This window comes from Castor canadensis, chromosome 8 (assembly GCF_047511655.1).
Source record: "Castor canadensis chromosome 8, mCasCan1.hap1v2, whole genome shotgun sequence".
NCBI lineage: Eukaryota > Metazoa > Chordata > Mammalia > Rodentia > Castoridae > Castor > Castor canadensis.
In genome coordinates, this window is record NC_133393.1 from 47,862,228 (window position 1) to 47,888,215 (window position 25,988).

Below are 25,988 nucleotides of genomic sequence, written 5' to 3' on the forward strand. Positions count from 1 at the left end.
GCCTTCTTCTTATCATAAAACTTACAGTATGGACAAACCATCTTTTCTATGGCTTGGCAAATGGTTATACTCTTTTCTAAATTTGGGTAAGCTTCCAACATTTTATCCTTCGTACTTTCAAAGCCATGAGACATCATCAAGAGTTCTTTAATATGAAGTTGTTTACAGCATCTTTATCCTAAGTCTTTCTGGCTTCCCACCCGGAATCTCTCAAAAAACAGTGGCACCAACACTATCCCCTCAGTTCTGACCTCTCAACCTCATTTACATCTGGTCCAACTCTCACTTCCAGTATTGCCACCGCTCATGTCTTTGCTGTGCTTTCATGTTTATTGATGAATTCCTCCTTTTGACTATCCATTTTTTTGGTAAAAGTTTTGTGTGTTGATCACTGGGAGCCAAGGAGACTGCACAGCTCTACCCTTTGCTGTCTGTGCATGAACAGAAAACAGAGGCACAGTGACCAGTCACAGGCAGACTTTGAAGGAAGTGATGTGGTCAGTCTCTGACCATGACGCACCTCTGTTATTTGCTCTGTGACTTGTGGCTGAACACCAAGTAGTCAAGTTGTACTTTATGCAATTTCTCACTGGTAATGAACTCTGGTAACTGATAATGGAACTGTGTTAGGGAACTGGCGTTATTGATTTCTGTTACCACAGGGTAATGCAAATCCATGTATTGGGAGATATGCAAGGTAAGGATTGCCTGGGTATTTCATAATGAGTTGTGTGTCTCCTAAGTGGGGCATACATTATCGCTGAGGGTTTTCATTATTCTTGGCTTTGAGTTTATAGTTCTTATTGATGCTATCGGGCTGTTCTTGTGTGAATGAACTTCACTCCTCCAAGAAATGGCATTCCCCATCCTCTGCTTTGAATTCATTGTTCAACAGATATGTGCAAGGGAAATTTGTTTGCCTGATGTTTTCTATAGGAGCTTTCATACAGCATCACTGACAGTGTGTTTCTAGGTGGTGAGTAAGCAAGAGGAACACACATTCAAATTAAAGAGTGCAGCCTTCTAAGAGAATTGAGTATGTTAATGTGCATTGTGAATCTCCCTGAGGGATGCCATGTTTCCTGGATTCTGAATTACTATCATTTAAAAAGTGTCTACAGTAGTCAGCTTCTAATCACTGTGATAAAATGCCCGAGATAATCAGCTTGCAAAGAGAAAAGGTTATTTTGTTCACAGTTTTGGAGGTTTCATTTATCAGTCCATGATAAATTGACCCCATTGCTTTTGGGCCTGGGGCAAGACAGTGCATTATGGCAAAAGTGCATGGCAGAGGAAGCTGCTCATTTTTTGGTGACTGGAAAGCCAAAAGAAAGAGAAGAAGGGGCTGGGATTCCAAGATCTCCTTCAAGGGTGTGCTCCCAATGACCTAACTTCCTCTCACTAGACTCCACCTCCTAAAGGTTTCTCTACCTCCCAATGACACCACAGGCTGGGACTGAGCCTTTTCCACATGGGAGTTTGGGGGATACTTGTCTTCATAACACGAGAAGTATTACAAGGTTAGTAACAGCTTCATAGGAAGTACTTTGGGCTGTTAGAGCTGCCATAACAAATAGCACAAGCTGTGTGTCTCTAATTACACCATTTGCTATTTCAGCCTTCTGGAGGCTACAAATCCAAGATGAAGATGTCAGTACTGTTGATTTCCCCTGAGGCCTCTCAATACTTGACTTGCAGGTGGTCACCTTTTTGCTATATCCCCAACAAGGCCTTTTCTTTATGTGTGGAGCTTCCCCAGTGTCTCCCTGTGTGTCCAAATTTCCTCTTAGAAAACTAGTCAGATAGGATCTGACTAGATCCACCTTCCTGAACTTGCTTTAATTTAATTACCCCTTTGAAGATTCTTTCTCCAAATACAGCCACATTTGGAGGTACTGGGAATTAGTACTCCAACATATGAATTTTGAGAAAGGACATGATGCAATCCATAAGAGGCAGAAGGAAAACATGGCACATTAATTTTAAGATGAATTCTGATTTCAGAAATGTTGATGAAGGGGTGAAAAGTGAGTGCTAGAATCAAGAAATGCAGTAATGTACAGTATTTGCCAAACTTAATTGACTCTAGCATATTTTTTTTGTAAATCATCTCATGAAAGTAACAGTCTATGGATCATACTTAATCTAAAATGTGGAAGTGGCTGGTAAATTGAGAGTAGTGACCAGCCCATCCTTTTTGTGAAGTATAGATAAATATACCTACTAAAAGAAGTTTGCATTTGGGATTTCCTGAGCATCTAAATATGTTTCTGGGTTGAACCACAATGGTCAGAAATTTTAAACTCTTAGCTTCCAAACATGAGTTTAAAAGAGGCTCTTTCTTGTTTCTTGCAAAATAGTCCTCCTGATGGGATGGGTCCTTCTTTTCATGATATTCTTACTTTGTAGGGCTGGTTAGGTACTATAGTTACACTCCACTCACTGATCAGGATTCTTTGGGTTGCCCCAAAAAAATTCCAAGAAAAATAGGGCACAAAAGGAGATTAATTGAAAAACTACCTAGGGATTCTACAGTGGATTGCTTTTATGACCTATGTGTCAGTCAGATTTCCACCACTGTGACAAAATACCTGAGATAAACAACTTATAAGGATGAAGCTTATTATGCCTCATAGTTTCATCATAGTTTCAGTTCACTGTCACTTAGTTGCATTATTGAGGCAAGATATCATGGTATAAATAGCCAAGTTATAGAAACAGCCAAGATGCCCCACTACTGACGAATGGATCAAGAAAATGTGGTATTTATACACAATGGAATTTTATGCAGCCATGAAGAAGAACAAAATGTTATCATTTGCTGGTAAATGGATGGAATTGGAGAACATCATTCTGAGTGAGGTTAGCCTGGCCCAAAAGACCAAAAATCGTATGTTCTCCCTCATATGTGGACATTAGATCATGGGCAAACACAACAATGGGATTGGTCTTTGAGCACATGATAAAAGTGAGAGCACACAGGGAGGGGTGAGGATAGGTAAGACACCTAAAAAATTAGCTAGCATTTGTTGCCCTCAACGCAGAGAAACTAAAGCAGATACCTTAAAAGCAACTGAGGCCAATAGGAGAAAGGGTTAGATCAAGAAGAATTAACCTATAAGGTAACACACACGCACAGGAAATTAATGTGAGTCAATGCCCTGTATAGCTATCCTTATCTCAACTAGCAAAAACACTTGTTCCTTCCTATTATTGCTTATACTCTCTCTTCAACAAAACTAGAGATAAGGGCAAAATAATTTCTGCCGGTATCGAGGGGGTAGGGGGAAGAGGGAGGGGGCAGAGTGGGTGGTAAGGGAGGGGGTGGGGGAAGGGGGGAGAAATGACCCAAACATTGTATGCACATATGAATAAAAAAAAAGAAAAAAAGATATCATGTTGTAAACACATGGCAGAGGAGGCTGCTCATTTTATGGCAGCCAGGAAGATGAGAGAGAGAGAGAGAGAGAGAGAGAGAGAGAGAGAGAGAGAGAGAGAGAGAGACAGAGACAGAGACAGAGAGAGAGAGACAGAGAGAGTGGCTGGGATCCCAATATTTCCTTCAAGGGCAAGCTCCCAATGACTTAACTTCCTCCTACTAGACTCTACCTCCTAAATGTTCCACCACCTCCCCAAGCACCACAGGTGGAGACCAAGCCTTTACTCTATGGGCATTTGGGACACACTCTCCAGATGCAATGTATAGTACCTACCTTGCATTTTCAGACTTTTCTTAGCCATATCTTCCACACACTTTGTGCTGAGAGCACCTCTCCTCGGCTTGAGCTGCCTCTAGCTTCCTACCACAATTCTTCTAATCCAGGTGAGGAAAACCCACAAGAGCCCGCCCTACCCTCCCAGATGCTCACCCTGGAAATACAAACCAATGGGGCTGGGAGCAGCAGCCAGTGGATTCCCCTGCCTCTCATCCCTTGGACAGGTGATTCTAAAGTGCACGCTACAGGTTGATCTGAAACCCTTGGACCATGATCTTCCTGTGGACATTGCTTGGTGGTCAACTTAAGAACACATCCATGTGTTGACTTTTCTTCCTTCTCTTGCTCCTTCTCTCTGTATTCCCTTTCCAAATAAACTATCTGCTCTGCTTTTGGGTGAGCCCAGTCAAAGGCAAATGGAGGGTTACAGCTAGCCAGGCTTGAGCTTGGGTCTTGGACTACAGCCATATATAGGATAGAGGTGGGGCAGGATATTGTGGGGAGAGTGAAAATGGTGTACATGGACAGGAGAAGGAGTTCTACTGACACAGGAGAGGAGCAAAAAGCCTGAGTGGACCAAAAAGGGGGTGAACGAGAAAGAATTGTCCACTGCATATATTTAAAAAGATCTGGAGTCATGGTGGAAACAAGACTCCTAGGATAATAGTTTACTATAGGGTGGGCAGAAGCTACCTGCAATTGAACCTTGGTGGTGTTTAGTATTCTCTCTACATTCCATCTGTCAGCACATATGAAACAGCTTCTCCCCAATTCTTTGGCCTCACAACACACTTGTAGAGGAGGTAAGCCCACAGCTTCTATCGTAGAGATGAGAAAACAAGGCAAAATGATTAGTTGATCTTCCAAAGCTATAAAAGAAAGTCTTCCTGAGTTTGGGATTATGCTTTGGGCTTCCCGCCTACTGTGGTTGGTCCTACCTTTTACTGGAACCAACTCTAGGGAAGGTTTGCTGGGTTCCTGGAAGGCAAAAGTTTTGCAAGTGCAGGCCTGGTGCTGGAGCACTTGACATGGTGCAGAATGCTGCTGCATGCCTGAGCCAGGGTGGGGAGAGGGGCCTTTCACAGCAAACTGGTCTTGGGATGGGCTACGTCATCGCCCTCTTCCCATGACTGGATTTGCCTCAGCCTTAGAGCAGCCTTCGACTGCACTCACGACAGCCCAGGGCAGGACTAAACTCGTCTCTCCAGATGTGAGTCATGTTCATATACTCTTCTGGAAAAGATTGCTGCTCGTAGTCAGATGCAAAATAATAATAAAATTGCCTCCAATATTAAGCTGTTGTTTTGTCTGTGTTGCTTTGTTGAAAAAATATGAGTCTTAAGGCAATTTATATCCACCTATGAATTCTTGGGAAATACAGACAGAAGCAAGTTTCAACCTTTCTTCTTTCTTTCTTTTTTTCCTTCTTTCTTTCTTTCATCCTTCTTTCCTTCTTTCTTTCTCTCTTTTCTTCTCTTTTTCAGTGTGGTTCTGACTTATGTTTCTGCCTTTGGGGTGATGCCTGGGGCTGTACATTGAGTGTGGGAAAACAGAGGGATCACAATGTTCTTGGCATTTATTAATGACATTTACACCCATTAATTTTCTTACTCCTGTGACAGCCCTGTGAGCCATGTGCTAGAATCATCCTCATCACAGATGAGCAACCTGGATCTTAGAATGGGAAGTAACACAAGTGTCACCACATGAGTTAAATGGGAAAACCACCCTCCAGATCCAGCTGTGCTGACCTCAAAGCCTGTGCTGTTGCTGCTCTGAGCTGCCCAGGCTGCTCGCTGTGCTCAGGCTAGTTTCCCACACATGCCGAGACTTTCCGGAAAGCCTACTGCTGCCGTAATCCCAAAGCATGGGCTTGTCATTTTCTAAATGTATTTTTTCCTGCTTTTCATCATGGATGTCAGAGTTTCCTAAAAGTTAGCTTTGGGTAACTTTAAATATATCTGGAAGGAAGCCAGGGAGAAGTGGAGGCAGAAGACAACGAAAGTACACATTAAATTTGAGTGACTGTATTTCATGGATTCTAAGACAAACACTTTTCCATGCTTTCACAATGCTCTGAAATCTCCATGCTTGATGATTGCTGACAGCCAGGCAGCTGTGTGACATGGTTGTCCTTTCTTCTTTGGGAGCATCAAAGCTCAGTGAATGGGCATCAGAGGTTTGGAGGAAAATCCTAAGGACAATTGTGGAATGCTTTCTTTTTGAGACAGGGCTCACTATTTAGCCCCGGCTGGTCCCCAACTTGTGATCCTCTTGTTTCAGTCTCTTGAGTGTTGGGATACAGGTATGTGCACCATGCTCAGTTTTCCCAAAAGCTCTTGATGGTTCATAAGACAATAGTGCCTGGGAAGACATGAGTGTGAAAGAGTGATTCAGCAGAGTTAGATACTAAATGTGAGGAAGTCTTAGGCATATCTTACTCCATTTATTTACCTATGCTTCCCCTTTTGTGTATGCAGAAGACTGATGCATGAGTAGAACTTTCTACAACCAACTGGGTTCAAAAGAGCTCTTTCAATATGTTTAAAACAATTCCTAAGGGATGAGAAAGCATTATGACATACAACTATGTGCCATCGTTTTTCCTTTTTTGGTCTTTCATTCAATAACAGAGCATCTTACACAGATGGAGTTTTAGATGCTGCGAAATACGGTAGTTTTTATGTCTTATGTTCCAATAATCATCGATCTGTTTCTAATGTATTCATGAAAAAATATGTGCACCATCTTGCCATTAAACTATTTTTGAAATCTCATGGAAGCCTGCCAATGTTTTTGCAAGTTAGCTAAGAAACACTTTTGCATGTGAGAGGAGATTGAGAGGCTGCTTCCGGATATATTTTTGGTGAAGGTTTTGTTAACCCTGGCATTTGGCTGGAGCAAAAATAAGTACATAAGAAGGCAAATAAATAAATGAAAGGCGAGAGTAAAATTAAACTGTTTGCATTATAAAATATGCAACTCAGGGAACAAAATGTTGATTTGTGCAAAGTTGGTATGGGTTTTATGAAAACAGTTTAGCTCAAAAGCCTCGCCCTGCCAGGCGTGGTGTTTCAGACCTGTAATCCCAGCCCTCAGGAGCCTGAGATAGGAAGATGATGAACTAGAAACCAGTCTGGGCCACATAGCAAGACCCTGTCTCAAAAAACAAAACAAAACAAAATTTAAAAAGCCTTGCCCATTTGATCCCATATTGACTGACTTCTGATTAGGAAGCTGTACTCACTTTAATTTGCTTTGTTTGTCCGATAGCTGTGATAATGAATATAATTAAGTATACAGTACACTTTTATCATGGGTGCTGCAGGTGTATTTATTTATATTATCTTTGTTTTTAGAAAAAACACTATTGTATCATAAAAATATTTCAACCTTGAATTCCTTCCCATAAGCTTCAGGTCTCATGCAACCCATATCTGGACATAAAGAGAACTCAATATCTGCTGGACTTTGGTTTCGGTCACACTTTTGTAGATAACAAATGTCCCACATAAAAGAGGGCCATTCTTTTCATTGTGCGCCATTTTTTTTTTTTTTTTAGTAGCCATTGTATCTGGGCTGATAGCAGTGTGTGCCTGGAGGAAATTGCATTTCCAAGAAAGCAGAAATCCCCTACTTTACCAACAACTGTGTTAAACAAAGTCCCTGCCCGAAAGGAGCTCCCTGGTCTGCGATCTGTTCCTTGTTTATCTCTTGAACAATTAACCCCTCTCTCCATCCCTGTGGACCCCATTCCCAATGCTGAAGTGGAGCGCATCAAGGTCCTCTCCATGCCTACCATGGTAGAGCCCAGGTCTTTCCTTCCTCTGTCCCACAGCTTCTGCAGTTCCATGTCTTGGGCCTTAAGGTTTGCTGTCACTGTTGCATTCCCTGAGGGGAGGAGGGGAAGTGGCTTCTTTACTTCAGCAACATTTAAGTACTACCCCATCATCTTCAGCGTCCTAATGTGACTTTCAAAATCCTTCAGCATTGGCTCGAGCTTCTGCCTGTCTTCTGCCTCTGCTTGCTCCATTCCCTGGGCTTCCTCATTGTTTCTCCAGTCATCTTCAGTTCCCCAATGTGCTAATCTTCCTGACTTTCCATTCTCACATTAGTGACTGGTGTGGATTCCACTGGCTTTTGAGGGAGTCCTTAGAAACACACCTACTCTAAGCCTTCTTGTTCTGATGGGAAAACACCTTGCACACCAACATCAGAACGCAAGATGCTGCAGGGTGGAGCCTGCACAGGTCTTGTTAAAGAAATCCAGTTTGGGTTTGGCAGCTGACCCTTTTAGAACTTTGAAAACTTCAACACAGATGGCTGAACCTCGTGGGGCCAGTGATGTCATTTGGAATAGGTGATGACCTCCTGTCTTGGCTCTCAAAACCAGTGTAAGTTCCCAGGAGACTGCAGGTTAAGAACAGGTCATCACACCCAGGGCCCCCAACAATGGGTAACTGGCACACCTAGTTCCCTTACGAAAGACACCTGGGACGGGGGCAAGCACATTGTCGGTGGTTAACAGGTGTGAAATTGGCATTTATCAGCTGTATGGTTTTTCATTGCTTGACTCTGTGAGTTCCCACCTTCCTTCTAACCTTGGCAGGGCACCTTCCCTCCCTGGAGTTCACATTTGTGCACCACACTCAGCTTAGTCTCAGCTTGGGGCACTGTAGAAGCCAGCATTTCTCAGTGATGCTTATCAAAATTAGCAGGTGACTTTTTCCTGGCCACAATGAAAACAGAGGCCTGCTCTAGAGAGCTCTGGCTTTGGAGCCTAGAATCAAGGCCATCCCAAGGTGGGCTGAAGGTCAGGGGGGTGAGCCTCAGGGAACCGCTGAAACATTTTTGTATAGATGAGGAAAGAAACTCCAAAGAAGTCTCAGCAGACCTGGTGTGTGAAGGATGGAGGAGGGATGGGCTCCCTGTGCCCCTGTGAGTGTGGTGTGTGTGTGTTGTCTCTCTCTCTCTGTGTGTGTGTGTGTGTGTGTGAACACATACATGCACTATAAGCTTCAGGGCTCCCTTAGCATCTGCTTGTGAGTTGGCACTGCCTTCTGACCATTTCCCAAGTCAGGTCTCTGCTGTGATCACTAGTGTTTATTGGACACTTACTGCAGGTCGATGACTTGCACATATGACCTCATTTAATAACACACAACAAGGAGGATGGAGATCTTTCTCTGCTTTTCCAAATCTGGAAGCCAGGTCCCTCTGATGCTACACTAAGAGGAGCTAAGCCACTGCCATTTGTCTGCCTGGCAGTGTGTTGATGCCAGGCTGGTCTAGAACTCGCTTTGTAGCTCAGGCTGGCCTATGCAGTGAAACCCTGCCTCACAGAAACAAACAAGCAGAAAAGTGGGGGGGGGGAAGCAAAAATTGGGGAAATGGAGGCCTTTTTCCTTCTGCAACAGAAAAGGACATATTCTAGACTTTTCTAAGAGCATATTCTAGACTTTTCCTCAGCATTTTTCAAGAAAAATGGCCTGATGCCGAGACTGAAAACCGATTCAACTTGAGACCTTCCTATCCCATCTTCATCTTCTTCCCAAGTTCACTTAGCTTTGCAACTCCCTAGTTCAAAAGCCTTCAATATGCCTGTTGCTCTTGGCTTAGATCCAGACACCTCCTTGTGGCTTCCCAAGTCCTTCAGAACTCTTCACTGTTTGACCAGCCACACAAATGCTTGCAAAGTCGGCAATATTGCCATCTTAACTCATATCTCCCAGGAGGGCTGTTATCAAACCTGAGCTTGCAGGAGCCAGTTGCCCAACTGCTTCTGGGAAAGTGTTTGGGTTGTGACTCAGAACTTGGGAAGGTGGCTCTCACCTCACCAGAGTGCAATGCTCAGAGCTTTGTTATCTACTTGGAGTTAGGGTAGCTTGGCTGGGTGTTCCCTTTGCACACACAACTCCCCCACCCCCGGGGGATGTTGGGGGTGGGGAATTTGATGTTTGTGGCGTTAGCAGGAGAACTTTCTCCTCTGCTTCCTAGAATGCACAGCTGCATTTTGCTACTGGAAAAATATTTGTTGAAAGTCTAGTGATAGCTGGGAGAGGCTGAGATCTCAGAAGACACAAACATTCGTTATCTGCAGGATGAGGTTAGTTTCTGTTTGAGCCTGGTGTTTTTGAAAGAAGGAAATCGTTTTCATAAGCATCAGATTAGACTCAGGAAGTATCTTGGGACAATGAGAAGTTGAGCGGCAGCTAGGATTTTGTCTTTAGTTACTACTGCCATCTGCTGGCTGAGATTGTGAAGTACATCCATGGGCTTCCTGGGTGAACAGTGGATGCTTGCTCACCTTCCTCAGCCTCTTTCACCAGGGCAAATTATTTTACCTCCTGACGTAGCTTTGTCCTAAGAAGTTGTTGAGCCTAATCTGAGTTTCTAAGTCCTCTTTACCAAATTTAAGGATGTCTACTAATTATTTTGGAAAATCTGTGCAAAGTTAAGGAATTAAATAGTGAACATTAGTACTAGGTGCAGTGGCTTAAAGCCTTTAATTCTAGCTAGCGGGGAGGCAGAGATGGAGGGATAGCAGTTTGAGGCGAGCCCAAGCCCTGGCAAAAAAAGTTCAGGAGACCACATCTCAGCCAATAGCTGGGCACATGCATGTGTCATCTCAGCTACACAGGGAAGAACAAATAGGAGGATCACTGTCCAGGCAGCCTTAGCATAAGGTGAAACCTCAAAAATAACAACCAATGCAAAATGGGCTGGTAGAGTGGCTCAACTGCCTCGCAAGTGTGAGGTCCCGAGTTCAAATCCCAGTACCAACAATCACAAAAAAAGAGTGAAAATTGCAGCTGGGCTTGATGTTTAATGCCTGTAATTCCAGCACTCAAGAGGCTGAGGCAGGAGATCTAGAGTTCAAGGCCAGCCTGGGTTAAATAGTGAAACCCTGTCTCAACAAACCAACAAAAAAGTGAGAATTGCAATATAAAAATTATGGGGTCTAAGGCATATTGTTAAATAAGACCAATAATGTCAAATTTGGGATGTGTCCTCATCGTTATGTCACATTAGTGCTATATGTCAGCCCTTACTCTCTATAAATGTAAACTCTATGTTAGGTAAGGGATTACTGTAGCATACATACAATATACAAAAACTCAGTAGACAAGACACAAATGTAGTTTTTTTTAGTTATTCACATTATATTTTGGGGAGAGGTTGTATTTTACCTTTAATGTTGAAAGTGCTGAGGTGCAGAGGAAGGTGACTTCAGAATTATGTTAAGGGACACTGATAGAGGCTCCTCTGAGTCTCCTCTTCCTTTTCTTACCCTGGATTCTAGGGAACTCATGGTCACTGCGGTCCTCTGCAAGGAAGATACTATCAAAGGACTAAACTTGCCAAGAATTTATTAGTGGGTATCTGTCAGTGAGGCTGTGAAGGACTTGAGGATGGCTAGTAACACCAGATTCCAAAGCAGGTCTGACCTCAAGGGCAGGGACTGGGGGGCCGGTAGTCAGGCAGGGTGGAGGCATCATTAACTGCAGAATTGTTCTAAGGGAAGTTTGGCAAAAGAGGTGGCATGTCACTCCCATGATGTCACCTTGTTCTACTCTCTCTTAGTCACTTTGGCCATTACAGAAGTTTCACAATGCTTGGAAACAAGCCTGACTTGATACCCTGAGGGGCTCAGTCATTGCCTGGAAGCAGCCATAGGAAGTGTGCCTCACTGCAGATTTGGTGATGGGGTTTGTTTAGTTGTTTTTTAATTAAGAGGCAGGGCTTTGCTATACTGTCCAGGCTGGGGTACAGAATTCACAGTGCCATTCCCCTACTGACCAGTCTGGTGCTCCCTGCTTCCTGCGAGGTCACCACAGAACTTAGCGCAGACACCCTACCAGCATAGTGCATTACAGCCCAAACTCCCAAGCTCAAGCGATCTTCCCCCTTCAGCCTCCCTAGTAGCTGGGACTACAGCCTTCCCACCTGCACCCTGCTGCAGTGATGGATTTCAGAGCAGCACCTAAGGCCTTTGTGTGAGCACATTACCTGCAGTCAGAGAGCTGAGAAGCATAGTCTCAGGCCTCCGCAGACATCCAGAGCAAAGACTACTCCTCCTCCTTCCTTGAGGTTTGGGTGGCGCTCTCTCTCTCTCTTTCTCTTTCTCTCTCTCTGGCTGAATAGCGTATGTAACAAGAAACTGCAACTCCAGCCAGGAAAGACCTGGACCCTCAGTTGCAGAAGGTGGCCTCTATCCAACATGCCATATGTGTAAGCTGTATATATGACTTCCAGGAAGAGTTCTTACGAGGGTTATCACTTCCTTGCCTCTTCTGTCTTGCTGGCTAGAATGTGATGAGATGATAATCTGGAACAGCCGTTTTGGACCATGAAGCAGACTCATGTGGAGGATGATGGATGGAGTCACAAGTAGAGAAATCCCAGCCCTTGTGATCTTGAGCCACCATGGACTGCCTAGGTTCATGGGAGAGATAGATAGATAGATAGAGAGATGTCTAACTCCTGTTAAGATTTTCTGTTACAACAGAAGTTATTCCTAGGTGGAAAAAATTCAACATTGTATTTGGAAAGTCTGAAGGTTAAGGGAGTAAACATTTCTCAGAGGCTAAATCATGGCAAAAGGAAAAGCTTAATTACCTGGAATTTATGGGGTGCTGATATTTGCTCCATGTGGTGAAGATGGCCGGGCAGATCTCCCCTTCTCACTGCTAGGAAGGCGGTCCCCTTAGTTAGCAAGGACAAGGGAAGGAAACCCTTGATGTTTGTCAAGGGAAAGGCTTTGAAACAATGCAGAAGAAAACAGCTTGAACCCCTGTCTGAGTGTCAGGCGAAGGACAGTGGCCCTGGAGGAATGAAGGGATCAAGGAGGAAACCAGCAGGATTTAAATTGTCTGTTAAGTCTCCTGAAAACTTTCTCTAAACCAACACTTTTTGAAGCCCTCAAAGATTGAGAACATAACAAATATTACCCTTGTTTGGCTTGTCATTCATTCAACCTAGTACTGTTCTTTGGCTACGGCACGGGGGAGTATTTTCTTGAAGGATATGGTTATCCTTAGTGATGACTTTCAAAACTTTTTGGCTGGGTTGGGGGCATAACTTAGTGATAGAGTGCTTATTTCCTTAGCATGCACTAAGACCCTGGGTTTAATCCCCAGCACCGCAAAAACAAAACGAGACCAAACCAAAACAAAAAGTCTTTTTGGCTATGTCATTTCTAACATTTTTAGCTAGTATATGCATTTCCAGTGTGTTAAAATAGAGTTAGCAAATTCTGTAAATTTACTAATCGTAAATCCTTTGCGTAGGAGGCAATTGAGAAGTGATAAATTCCTGTGCCTGAGGTCTGGTTCTAGTCTTGTCCCTGCCACTTGGTGTCTTGTGCCACCTTAGGTAAGTCCTTAATCTTCAAGGCTATTTCCTTGCTTGTAATGTGGGATTAATAACAGTCCCTAGTTTATGGGACTGCTATGAGCGCCATGTCTGATAATGCTTGCAAATCTTAGGGATTTGACAGAGTAGTGAGTTGTCAGTACTCAGAATTAGCTATTATTATTTGCATTGACACCTAATCTCCAGTCACATGCTACCCAATGCCGTATCTACTGGTCACATGTGGCCTTTGAGCACTTGAAATAAAGCTAGTCCAAACTGAGATGTGCTGTAAACATAAAATACAGACTGTATTTTGAAGTCTTGCTATGAAAACAAGAATGTAAAATATCTCACTAATAATTTTTTAGTCGAACCTTTTTTTTGGCAGTACTGGGATTTGAATTCAGGGCCTCATGCTTGTTAGGCAGGTGGTCTACCACTTGAGCCACTCTACCAGTCCTCACTAATAATTTTTTAAAATATTGGTTACATGTTGAAATGATAACATTTTGGATAATTGGGTTAAATAAAAATATTTTAACATGTATTAAATTTTCGACTGACATAATAATTTTTTGGTATGTGGTGTGGCATTTCAACACTGTATATGAAGTGTGATGAACAGATCAGGGTAACTGCCATGTCTGTTCCCTCAGACACTTACCATTTCTTTGTATGGGAACATTCAAAACCCTACTAGCTATTTTGAAATATTCAATTAATTCTTGTCAACCATAGTTACTCTCCTGTGCTATAATTTTAAAATCTATTATTATGATGAATTCTACCCACTTTTAAAAAAAATATAGCTACCAGAAAATTTAAAACTATCTCTATGGCTTGCATGTCAGATTCCTTTGGATAAGCACTGGTCTAGGCAGATGGAGGGGGTGGGTTGGTAAAGTCAACCAGTCAATACTTTATCAGTGTCTGGTGGTTATGGAATCAGAAAAAGGAGACAGAGGTTTGGGGGAAGGAAATCTACTTCTTGAAGGCGTCATGGATACTGATGCAACTCAATCCCACAAATACTGCCTAAGGTCACGTGAGTCTGAAGCTAGGCTGAGATCTGGTGGTTCAGACAAGAGACGCAAGACCCAAGGTGGAGTCTAAGATTCACTGTGGCGTCAATTGTTGACAAAGAGTTGATGGCCATAGTTGTCCTGTGTTGGAGACTTGTGCAGTCTCTGATCAGAAGGCTCCCAAATTCTTTGTGAAGCTTCCCACATGGAAGCTCCAGGCAGGACACATGGGTGTAGTAAGGGAAATAATGGAGTTTTATTATAGGAAAGCGGGAAGGAGATTACAGGTGGGGTCTCTGCTTGGTGGAGTGGAGGTGCTGTGTGCAGTAAAAACAAGGGGAGAATTTTTATATGATTGGTGGTGGTGGTCAGCATCACTCCTCATCGCCAATGGCCTTTGGGCCTGGAGAGGATCTGGGCCGTCTTACGCACACGTCTACGCTAATTCTCAGGTACCCTGAGTCCTGTGGGAGGAAATATCCACTGTAATTTAACAAAGGATTTGCAATTGAAATAGAGTTCTCTGGGCGCAGAGGAGACAGGCCAGGGGGAGGAAGCACTCTAAATCAGGCTGTGTGTTTTTTCAAAGTCCCAAACTTTTCCTAACGTCTTCAAAAGGACGCAGAAGTTCAGAGGTAGGAAATGCACTTCTTCAAGACACTGTTGTTATTCAAATTCAATTCCACAGACTCTCTATTACAAACTAGTGAAAACACAGTGTTGCCCACCAACGCACTTACTGTCCAGTGGGGAAGAGAGGTAGAAAGACAATTGTAGCATAGAGCAAGCACGTGCTGTAACAGAATGTGCTGGAAGCCCCTGGGAGGGAAAAGGAACCCATTGTCGAGGATAAGGAACATTTCCTAGAGAAAGCAAGATCTCTCCGGAGTCCTGTGGGAAAGCAATAGGGAAGAAGGGAGAAGCACGTCTTAGGTAAAAGAACTGCAAGGGCTGGGGCTGGGAGGACAGGGAGCATGCCACCAGGTGCTGCTCGTGGCTCAGGAATGCTGCTGAGGGCAGCAGGTAGGATGGCTGGAAGCTGGAGATGGGGGAGAGGCCAGGTTACAGAGGTGATGGCATCACATGTGGAGAGGATGAGGGCATGGAAGGCAGTGCTTTAAACATTTTAAGCAGGGGAATGACACCAGTACGTTTGTGATTTAGAAAGATTTGACTATGTTGTGGAGGTTCCAGCTAAGGTGGATTAAATGTGCTCCACCCATGTCTACACCTGAATCAGCTATGAAACCTGAACAAAACACATGGAGCAGCTATTTGGGGACTCTGAAAAGTCAGCAGTAGCAGGTGGAGTGGGGAAGAACAAAATCTGAAGTACTATACAGTACCGTACTGTACTTACATTTCTTCCTTTTCCTGTATTTCCTGAAACCTGGAAGTGGCATCAGCATAGAAAAAGATCCAGGAGATGAGCTGACTCAGTCTCAAGGAGTGGGAAAGGCATCTCCTAACGCTAAGGAGGAGTTGGAGAAACTTCCATTTTTCCTTCCTTTCTCCAGTCTCTTGCATTCTGGTCCCCAAGGAATTCTGAGGTAGCAGCAGAGACAGTGGCAACAATGGGGACTCTCAGAATTCCACAGTTCTGAAGGAGGAGAACTTCCTCTTCAGTTGGAGGAGCTCTGATTCCAAGAGGGTGAGTGAACACTGTTGCTTTTAAAAGACTATTGCTCAGCCTCAGGTATGGGCTCAGACTTGGCAAACATGTGGCAGAATGAAATTAATAAAGCCCCAAATTTATGACTGGAGACTGAAAGGGGCCCAGAAAGTGCTAGGAGGTTGGGAGAAGGAGAAGCCCAGCAAAGCTACTCCATAAAGCTGTCAATGAACTCCTGGGCTTACTCCTGAGCTGCCCATCCATGGACCTGACCCTAAACAGAATACCACAGACTCTGAGAGAACTAAACCATCGGAGAGACCACAGCCCAGCACCCAGACTCACCACTGGGTTGCACACATTGGGGACACTCCTGAACCCCTCTGCAAATGCTATGGAAATGGTACAGACGTTGAAATCACATCAACACATTCTAACTAGAACTTGTAATCTGAAACCAACAGAGTCTGCTAAACAGAGCAATTTTCCTGCCTAAATGAAAATATCAACATTTCCAGAGGGTTTAAATAAGACCTAGAGTCTTATAAAAAAAAAAAAATCTCAAATACCCACCACTGGAAACTCATCACTGTACAAAGAGCCAGGAAAATCTCAGCTTGCCTGGGGGTGGAGGAGGGGTGGAAACCAACAAATGCTAAAGCAAGGATATCACAGACTTATCCAATAAAGACTTTAAGGTAGTGATCACAAAAATGCTCTGAGCAGTAAGGGCAAACCCTCTTGAAATCAGTAGAAAGGGAAAGTCTCCGTGAACAAATAGAAGATATTAAATGGAAAAAAAGAGAACCAAATGGAAATTTTAGAAATACCGAAAATTTAAGAAACCAATTAAATGGGCTCCATGGAAGTGACAGAAGGAAGCCTAAGTGAACTTGAAGACAGATCAATAGAAGTGACTTAATGTGAATAACAGAATATTTAGCTTCTGGCATTCAAAATAGGCTGAAGTCTAACTATAGGATTTGGGGAAGGAAAATATTTTCTGATATTTTTAGCTTCTACTTAGCATCTCAAGCTCCAAGCCTGGGAAACTCGGAATTCATGCCTCATGTAGAGAAGATGCCTATCTTGGCCATGCAGCTTGCTGCTCTGAACAGAAGAAAGAGGGACATGTATCCTTTCTCATCCTGGGAGATAATGAGAATCAAGTTAAGGAGGAGGCAGGAGAGATAGCCAGTGGGAAGTAGGTTTCATGGTTCTGTCTGTATGGTAAAGAGGACTGAGAGTATCAGTTAGTGGTGTGTTGGCTTGTATCAGGTCTTGAGAACTGATTGTTGAAAGTTCAGGAACTTTGCAAGTTGATTGAAGCTTGACATTGGACATGGTAGAAATATTTACACTATGGTAATTGGCAGTAATTTGAATCCCTGTGGAACCTTCAGCACTGGAGCAGGTAAGTGAAAGAGAACACAGACTGGATAGAGGGCAGGGTACGCCCCTGTTGGAGCACTGGAGAAAGTGCTGTGCAGGGATTTGTGTCAGTGTGGAGTGATTCAATATGGTGGCATGTGGTGCTTGGATAGAGAATGAGTCTTCTGAACTCTCAACTTTACCTCGTTTCTCAAATGGCATACATGCAGAGTGGAAAGGCAGTGAGTCTGCCATGTGGCCAGTGGTGGTCAGGTGAAGAGTTCCACCCCAGAGCCTGAGCCAGGGAAGTGAGACCTAGTGATCCACTGACCAGTGTGAACCGAGAGAAGACTGAGTCAACGGGAGAACCTACTGGGAACAAACAGCCACAGGTTTAGGAGGCTCAGACTTTACTAGCAGACTGACTGATCCAACAATGAAGATCAAGCCAATGCTACCTTAGTGCAAGATTGGCTAAGACCATTAAGGAGCTGAGGACAGTGCCTGGGTTCCCACACACCCTCATTTTACACTGTGAGGTCCTAGAGGGCTCTTTCTCCATATACCAGATACCATTTGGAAGGGGCAGGCATGGAAAAAAGGGAACTAAAATAGAATTCCTCCAAAATGAATACCAAAGGGACCATCGAAGTTGCTACATGTTAAAAACAAGTCTAGACATAAATTATCCTCCCTCTGCGACAAGGTAGTAGGAAGCTCAGGGGAAGACCAGACCAATTATAGGCTCAAACTAAAGAGACAACATTTTCTTTTCCTATCTGACTGGGAGCATAAATTTGCAGCCCTGCTACACCTGTAGAATAAATGAGTAGCATAACTTATATTTATTCGAATGTATAATTCATGAAAATTTCTTTTTCTAGCACTCAATCACTCTTTGCAAACTGAAGTTTGATCTCATTTTGATTTTGCAGGTGAAGAGGAGGCTGGATCTTGTGCAGTTGAAGAATTTGAGCGTAAAGGACTGAACTTTGGGTGCCTCTTTATGAGGTGGGGCTTTGCTCTTGGGCTGATAAATGCAGAAATTAATTTTTAAATCATTTACCCTTGGAATAACCAGAATCAGAGGAAGTGACCCATGTCAGTCAAACTCAGGAGGGACCAACTGATAAAAGGAGCGTGCTCAGTTTATTTTGTTGCAGTGAACAAAGTGACCAGTGATGGATTGGAATTCTCAAAATTATATATGGGATGCATGGTCAGGAAGATGTTTGCTCTAACTTAGAACAAGACTTGGAGGACCAGAGAAGTAAAACCGCACATTCAAAGTTAGGTAAACTCGTCCATGGCAAGGGTGGAACTCAAACCTTGACCACACCCCCCATTTTCTACAAGGTTTCTAGGATTCAACCTCACCCATCCCCTGTTGCAGAAGAGTCTATGTGAGAAACCAAGTCACAAGTGGAAGACTGTTTAATGATCAGGGAATTGGAACAAAAGTTTAATTCTACTTGAGGAGTGGACAGGAATTCCCCTGTGGGCCCAGCTTTTGGAAACACACATTTTGACTCCTCTTTTTCTAAAGTCCATGTGTATGTGTTTAGTCAGAAAATGCTTACCTAAAGTACGATACTCTGGAAATGATGCTAAGGCCAAGTGCTGTGGTTCATATGTTGGACGCTGGTCCTCAGCTGGTGGTGGTGGGAGCGGGTGGACCTGTTAGGAAGTGGAACCTAGAGGAGGTCATTAGGTCATTAGAGGCTCTGAAGGAATTAATATGGTTCTCACAGGATCCTGGTTAGATCTCAACAGAGAATTGTTATAAAAGAGTCAGATCGGCTCTTCTTAGTCTCTGGCTGTCTTACTGTGCGCTCTCTCTCACTCCGTCACTGAAAGGCCATTCACTCCAGGTCCTCACCAGAGCCAGGCAAAGGTTGGGGCCACAGTACTCTACTTGCAAAATATGAGCTAATAAACTTCCTTCCTCCCTTCTTCCCTCCCTCCCTCTCTTCCTTCCTTCTTTCTTTCCTTCTTTCTTTTTCTTTCTTTCTTTCTTTCTTTCTTTCTTTCTTTCTTTCTTTCTTTCTTTCTTTCTTTCTTTCTTTCTTTCTTTCTTTCTTTCTTTCTCTTTCCTCCTCCTTTTCTTTCTCTTTCTCTTCCTTCTTCACTTTCATTCCCTCCTCCCTTCTCTTCCCTTTCTATGGGGGTCTCTCTATATAGCCCAGGCTGGCCTCTAACTTGGGATCCTCTCGTCTCAGCCTCCAAGTGCTGGTTGATAGGCATATGATACCACACTCAGCAAACATCTTTTCTTTTCAAGCACCCAGCCTCAGGTGTTTTGTTACAACAGTAGAGCACTGGCTGAGACATAAACATCCGTTCTTGATTAGGTTTCAGCATGTCCTGAGTAATAATGGCTAAGTGTGACAACTGCTGCTGCTGTTGAGCTCTGGCTGTATGTGTGTCCTGTGTTGTGTTAAAGCTTACCCCAGGCTCTGTCTGTACCCACAGACTTACAAATTGGCTCTTAGTGTGCCCTAGCTTCCTTCTTAGAGTGTGCTCTGTCTCCTTCATCTGTGACCCTCTCTCTATCAGTGAGGAGACCCCACATGCCTGTGGTTTTGGAAGGATCTGAGACCTTGGAATCTCTTGGGATGGCACCTGGCTCTGCCAAGCTATACTTGCTCTCTCACAAGGATTGGAGAGACAACAATCTGGCTTGTGAGCCAGAGTGGTGACTACTTCAGAGAGACAAGGGGGTTTTTTTTGTTGTTTTTCTGTTTGTTTGATGAAGAGCAGTACAGGATTATAGGCACTAACTAAAAATTGGAAATACGTAAGGGAAATTTAATCTTGTAGGGACAAACACATAATGCAGACCTGCAGGTTCTGAATTTATGGTCTAAGCCTTAGTACTTGGAGCTCTGTGGGTCTCTTCAGAAGAGCAAGTGGCAGGGGAATCGCTGAGTGCTACCTGAGAGCTGTGTGTGTTGGGGGGCAGACAGGCAGTGTGCAAAAGCTATGTCACAGCTGTGGGTGGGACAGCTAAGCTGCCATGGAGCCATTGGGAAACTGAGCACAATGGGAGACTTTCAGGCACAAGAGACAAAGAAACAGGAAGAGAATCTGGCTTGGAGTCCAAGGCAGAGAAAGGCATGTCAAAGACAGGCTGGCCTCTGTCAACTCTGCTTAGTTTAATCATTTTGACCACAGAAGACCATAGGACTAGAAGACCTAGTGACCAAAAACCAAGAATTGGCTAAAAGAATGCACATCTCATCCAACTTCACTTTTTAAGATTTCTTACTTGCTGGGTGAAATGAGAAAAACAAATCTACAAAGGCTTCATGAACTTGTGGTAAAATGACCATAGCAGAAAACACACTCAGCCATTTCTGAGTATGAGGTTCAGTGGCATCTGTTGTGATGACACTGTGTGCCACCATCACCACAGTTCATCTCCACACTCTTCCATCTCACAAATCTGAAACTCTGTACCCATTAGGAACCCCTCCTTTCTGGTAATCAAATATTCTATTTGTCTGTATGAATTCGATTACTCTAGGTATCTCACATAAGAGGTAGCACAGTATGTCCTTTTGTACTGAGTATGTCTTCAAGACTCATCCATGTTGTATCATGTGTTAGAATTTTCTTCCTCTTTTAATTTTAAGTTTTTGTCAGTACTAGGGAATTGAATTCAGGGCCTCACATTTGCTAGGCAGGTGTTCTCCCACCTGAGCTATACCTTCAGCCCTTTTATTTTTATGTATTTAATTATTTTATCTATTTTGGTAGCCCTTTTATTTTTATGTATTTATTTATTTTGGTGGTACTAGGGTTTGAACTCAGTAAATAATGCTGCTATGAAGATAGGTGAGCAAATATCTGTTCATGTCCCTGACTCCACCTTTTTTGGGGAGCGTATAACCAGAAGTGGAATTATTGGATCTTATGGCAATTCTAGTTTTTTTTTTTTGAGTAGGCTCTACACTGTGCATAAAGGCCTTTACACTTATTTTCCAGGTCAGAAAAACCCAACAACTGACTATGCACAATTCAAGGTTATCTAGGATTTGCTATTTCTTGATAGCATCAGACTTGAATATTTTAATTTAATGAGGGATTAATTTTATTTTCTAAAATGCTAACAGCATCCCAGCTGAATTTAGTCCATCCTCTGGCCCATGTCTGCCAATCTGAGTTGGTCAGGAAGGTAAAATAATGCCCCCTCCCCAATATGTTCACATTGCTATGCCCTGAACCTGCCACCTTATCTAGTAAAGAGACTTTGCAGGTGTGATTCAGTTAAGGGCTTTTAGATGTGAAGAGGTTCTTAGATTATCCAAATGGGACCCATGTATTCACAAGGGCCCTTAGAGGTGGATGAGGGAGGCACATCAAGAGGATGTGATTATGGGAGAAAAGCAGAGCGATTCAACATTTTGAAGACGGAGGAAGGGGCCCTGAGCCAAGGAATGCGAGTGGGCTCTAAAAGCTGGAAAGGACAAAGAGATGGATTCTTAGAGCTTCCAGGAGGAAGGCCATCCTTCTCACAACTTGACTTTTCATCCACTGAAGCACATTTTGGCCTTCTGACTTCCAGAACTGAAAGATGATAAATTAGTGTTGTGCAAACTATTTAGTTTGTGGTGCTTTATTACACAGTGATGGGTGACTCATATAATTGGGTTCCCACCAAAACGCACATTGAGATGCAATTCCCATCAAAATTCCAATGACATTCATTAAAGAGATTAAAAAATCTACTGTTAAATTTATATGGAAACACAAGAGGCCACGAATAGCCAAGGCAATACTCAGTCAAAAGACCAATGCAGGAGGTATCACAATACCTGACTTCAAACTATATTACAAAGCAATAACAATAAAAACAGCATGGTACTGGCACAAAAACAGACATGAAGACCAGTGGAACAGAATAGAGGACCCAGATATGAAGCCACACAACTATAACCAACTTGTCTTTGACAAAGGAGCTAAAAATATACGATGGAGAAAAGACAGCCTCTTCAACAAAACCTGCTGGGAAAACTGGTTAGCAGTCTGCAAAAAACTGAAACTAGATCCATGTATATCACCCTATACCAAGATTAACTCAAAATGGATCAAGGATCTTAATATCAGACCCCAAACTCTTAAGTTGATACAAGAAAGAGTAGGAAATACTCTGGAGTTAGTAGGTATAGGTAAGAACTTTCTCAACGAGACCCCAGCAGCACAGCAACTAAGAGATAGCATAGATAAATGGGACCTCATAAAACTAAAAAGCTTCTGTTCATCAAAAGAAATGGTCTCTAAACTGAAGAGAACACCCACAGAGTGGGAGAAAATATTTGCCAACTATACATCAGACAAAGGACTGATAACCAGACTATATGGGGAACTTAAAAAACTAAATTCTCCCAAAACTAATGAACCAATAAAGAAATGGGCATGTGAACTAAACAGAACTTTCTCAAAAGAAGAAATTCAAATGGCCAGAAAAACACATGAAAAAATGCTCACCATCTCTAGCAATAAAGGAAATGCAAATTAAAACCACGCTAAGATTCCACCTCACCCCTGTTAGAATAGCCATCATCAGCAACACCACCAACAACGGGTGTTGGCGAGGATGCGGGGAAAAAGGAACCCTCTTACACTGTTGGTGGGAATGTAGACTAGTACAACCACTCTGGAAAAAAATTTGGAGGCTACTTAAAAAGCTGGACATCGATCTACCATTTGATCCAGCAATACCACTCTTGGGGATATACCCAAAAGACTGTTACTCCAGAGGCACCTGCACATCCATGTTTATTGTGGCACTATTCACAATAGCCAAGGTATGGAAACAGCCAAGATGCCCCAGCACTGACGAATGGATTAAGAAAATGTGGTATCTATACACAATGGAATTTTACGCAGCCATGAAGAAGAACGAAATGTTATCATTCGCTGGTAAATGGATGGAATTGGAGAACATCATTCTGAGTGAGGTTAGCCTGGCTCAAAAAACCAAAAATCGTATGTTCTCCCTCATATGTGGACATTAGATCAAGGGCAAACACAACAAGGGGATTGGACTATGAGCACATGATAAAAGCGAGAGCACACAAGGGAGGGGTGAGGATAGGTAAGACACCTAAAAAACTAGCTAGCATTTGTTGCCCTTAACGCAGAGAAACTAAAGCAGATACCTTAAAGCAACTGAGGTCAATAGGAAAAGGGGAACAGGAACTAGAGAAAAGGTTAGATCAAAAAGAATTAACCTAGAAGGTAACACCCATGCACAGGAAATCAATGTGAGTCAATGCCCTGTATAGCTATCCTTATCTCAACCAGCAAAACCCTTGTTCCTTCCTATTATTGCTTATACTCTCTCTACAACAAAATTAGAAATAAGGGCAAAATAGTTTCTGCTGGGTATTGAGGGGGGGGAGAGGGAGGGGGCGGAGTGGGTGGTAAGGGAGGGGGTGGGGGCAGGGGGGAGAAATGAACCAAGCCTTGTATGCACATATGAATAATAAAAGAAAAATGAAAAAAAAAATATATCAGTCCAGAGAAAAGGAACAACAACAACAACAACAACAAAACGCACATTGAGGCTTGGTCCTAGTGCAAGGGCATTGAGAGGTGGAGGGTCTTTAGGAGGTATTTGGGGTCTTGAATGCTCCACCCTCATTAATGGATTAATACTTTTCTTGAGGGAATGGACTTGACTATTGTGGGAGCTGGGGGGTCCCTTTAACTCTCTTCTGCATGTGCCTGCTGCCCTTATGCCCTCACAAGAAGCCAGGAAGAGGCTGGCACCATGTTCTTAGGCTTCCAGAAACTTGAACCAAACAAACTTCTTTTCTCTATAAATTATCCAGTCTCAGGTATTTTGCCATAGTGACAGAAAGCAAACTAAGACAGGTAAGTGTCCCATGCTCACATATGGTACTTGCTTTTATCCTCTGAGGTCGGAGGGGCCCTAACAGGAGACACTGCCCATACCAGGCCCTGGGCCTTGTTCTCACGGCATCCCCCACTGTCATCACAGGGCTCCCAGGAGAAGCTTAATGAACTGAGGAATGCAATGTCACTGGGATGCACTGTGTGACAGCACAGAGGGGACGACAGGCAAGCCAGCCTGGGCACAGGCACCATGCTGACCCCAGTCCTCACAGGCAGCACGGGAGGTTCCACCTTCAGGGAATTGGAAGCAGCTTGTAGTGGGGTGGGAGTGGGGGCTCATCTGACCTCACACACACCTGGTCTCCATGCTTCACCAAAAGCATGGCCTGTGAGGATTGCCTCTGCCTCTGGTCAGATACAAATTCCAATCAGCATAAATGGGTGATTTACTCAATCCCTTTCAAATTCATTTAAAAAAAAAAGGCTTTTAAATGGGGATAATGTTTCTGCACAGGGTTGAGGGACTTTATGTTATCAAATTTATGAGAAAGTGCAAAGCCCTTAAAAGCAAGCCTGTGATAGGCATGTTAGGACATAACGAATGGAGTCAATGACTTCAGGTCAACTCAAGGTCAAGATTCTCACTGAAGTGCTGTTATCTCCTAGTTTATTTCTGGAGCAGTTATTGGAACCAAATTTTCTGCTTGCATTGCATCAGAGCTTTCTCTTCCTTCAGGAGAGGGGAAAGAGAGGGCAAGGAGAGGGAGAGGAAAGGAGAGAAGAGGAGAGGAGAGGAGAGGAGAGGAGAAGAAAGGAGGGGAGGGGATAGGAGGGGAGGGGAGGGGAGGGGAGAGGAGGGAAGGGGAGAGGAGAGGAGAAGAGAGAAACCCAATAGGGTCAAGACCTTCACTCTGTGTTTTTCTCATACTTTTTTGTTTCATTCAGTGGTTCTAGTCCAGTCTCAGCCTTAGTTAAAGAGATTGTTACTCTTACAAAGAACAAAGCAATTTGAGAAAAAATTGAAAGAATGCTTTTGAACAAATTTTTATTATAGTGTCGATGTCTGCCAACATTTCAGGATCAAAGAAATGTAAATAGACATATACAATAGTGAATGCTTTGTGAAAATGCTAAGTAAAGGGAAGGGCATGGCAAGTAAGAAATAGACCTGGAGCCATTTTCTCTTTCTCCTTCCTGCCTTCCTTTTTTCTTTGCTTTTTAACCTGTTCTCACTACGTAGCCCAGCTGGCCTCAAACTTGCAGTCTTCTTGCCTCAGCCTCCTGAGTGCTGGAGTCACAGGCATTTGCCCTAAGCCCCCATTTAACCATTTTAAAGTGTTCTCCAGCATTAGTAAATTCACAGTGTTGTGTGACCATCAGTATTATTCATCTCCAGAAATTTTGCATCTTTGTAAACTTACCTTTTCAGTTTTTAATATGCAAGTTGCATAAGTGAATTTAGAGCCCATATATTCTTCCTGATTGCATTAAAACTTATTATGTTCTATATAAATACCATGTGCTTGTTTTAATGTGTGCAGTTAAAACGGCTCAGAGAAAGAAGGGAAGAAAGAGTATTTTTTGCATACTTACCAAGTACAAGAAGTTATAATTCCACATGACAATCTGTGAGACAGAAGTTGTTAGCCTGTTTTATAGATGAGTAACTGAGGCCTTGAAAAATGAAGTAGCTTGCCTAAGGCCAAATGGCCAGGACGTGATGGAGCCCAGACTCAACCTCTCCTTGTTTTTCAATGGCAGCTTTCAAGTTTAGACCACCTCAAGGAAGGAAGGAAGGAAGGGAGGAAGGAAGGGAGGAAGGGAGAAATCAAAATGAAAAAAGACTTGGGGCAGATATGGATATGACCTGTGAACTTTAGGACTGTGGAGTTACTGAATGATAGTTCCAAAGAATGTATGGGCTATGCTTTCTTGGATATTTTTTAGGACTCAGTGGTCACTTATTCTATTTAAGACATCCTCTGCCTGAAAGGACCTCTAAGGGACTTCTGTGACTTGTGGTCACATTGAAGTAGCCCCAGTCCT

At 43.2% G+C, this 25,988-nt stretch overlaps 1 long non-coding RNA gene across 12 annotated transcripts in view; it reads left to right on the forward strand.

Annotated features, from left to right (window-relative positions):
* Positions 1-23,463, forward strand: part of LOC141425700 (uncharacterized) — a 63,292-nt gene extending 39,829 nt beyond the window's left edge. For 10 of the 12 annotated variants that reach the window (XR_012450758.1, XR_012450757.1, XR_012450755.1 and 7 more), the window contains 3 exons: positions 13,007-13,091; positions 15,613-15,746; positions 18,014-23,463. This is a non-coding gene — a long non-coding RNA (uncharacterized lncRNA). The remainder of the gene's footprint in view (positions 1-13,006; positions 13,092-15,612; positions 15,747-18,013) is intronic. The other 2 variants (XR_012450754.1, XR_012450756.1) reach the window with 2 other exon arrangements.
* Positions 23,464-25,988: the final 2,525 nt, after the last annotated feature.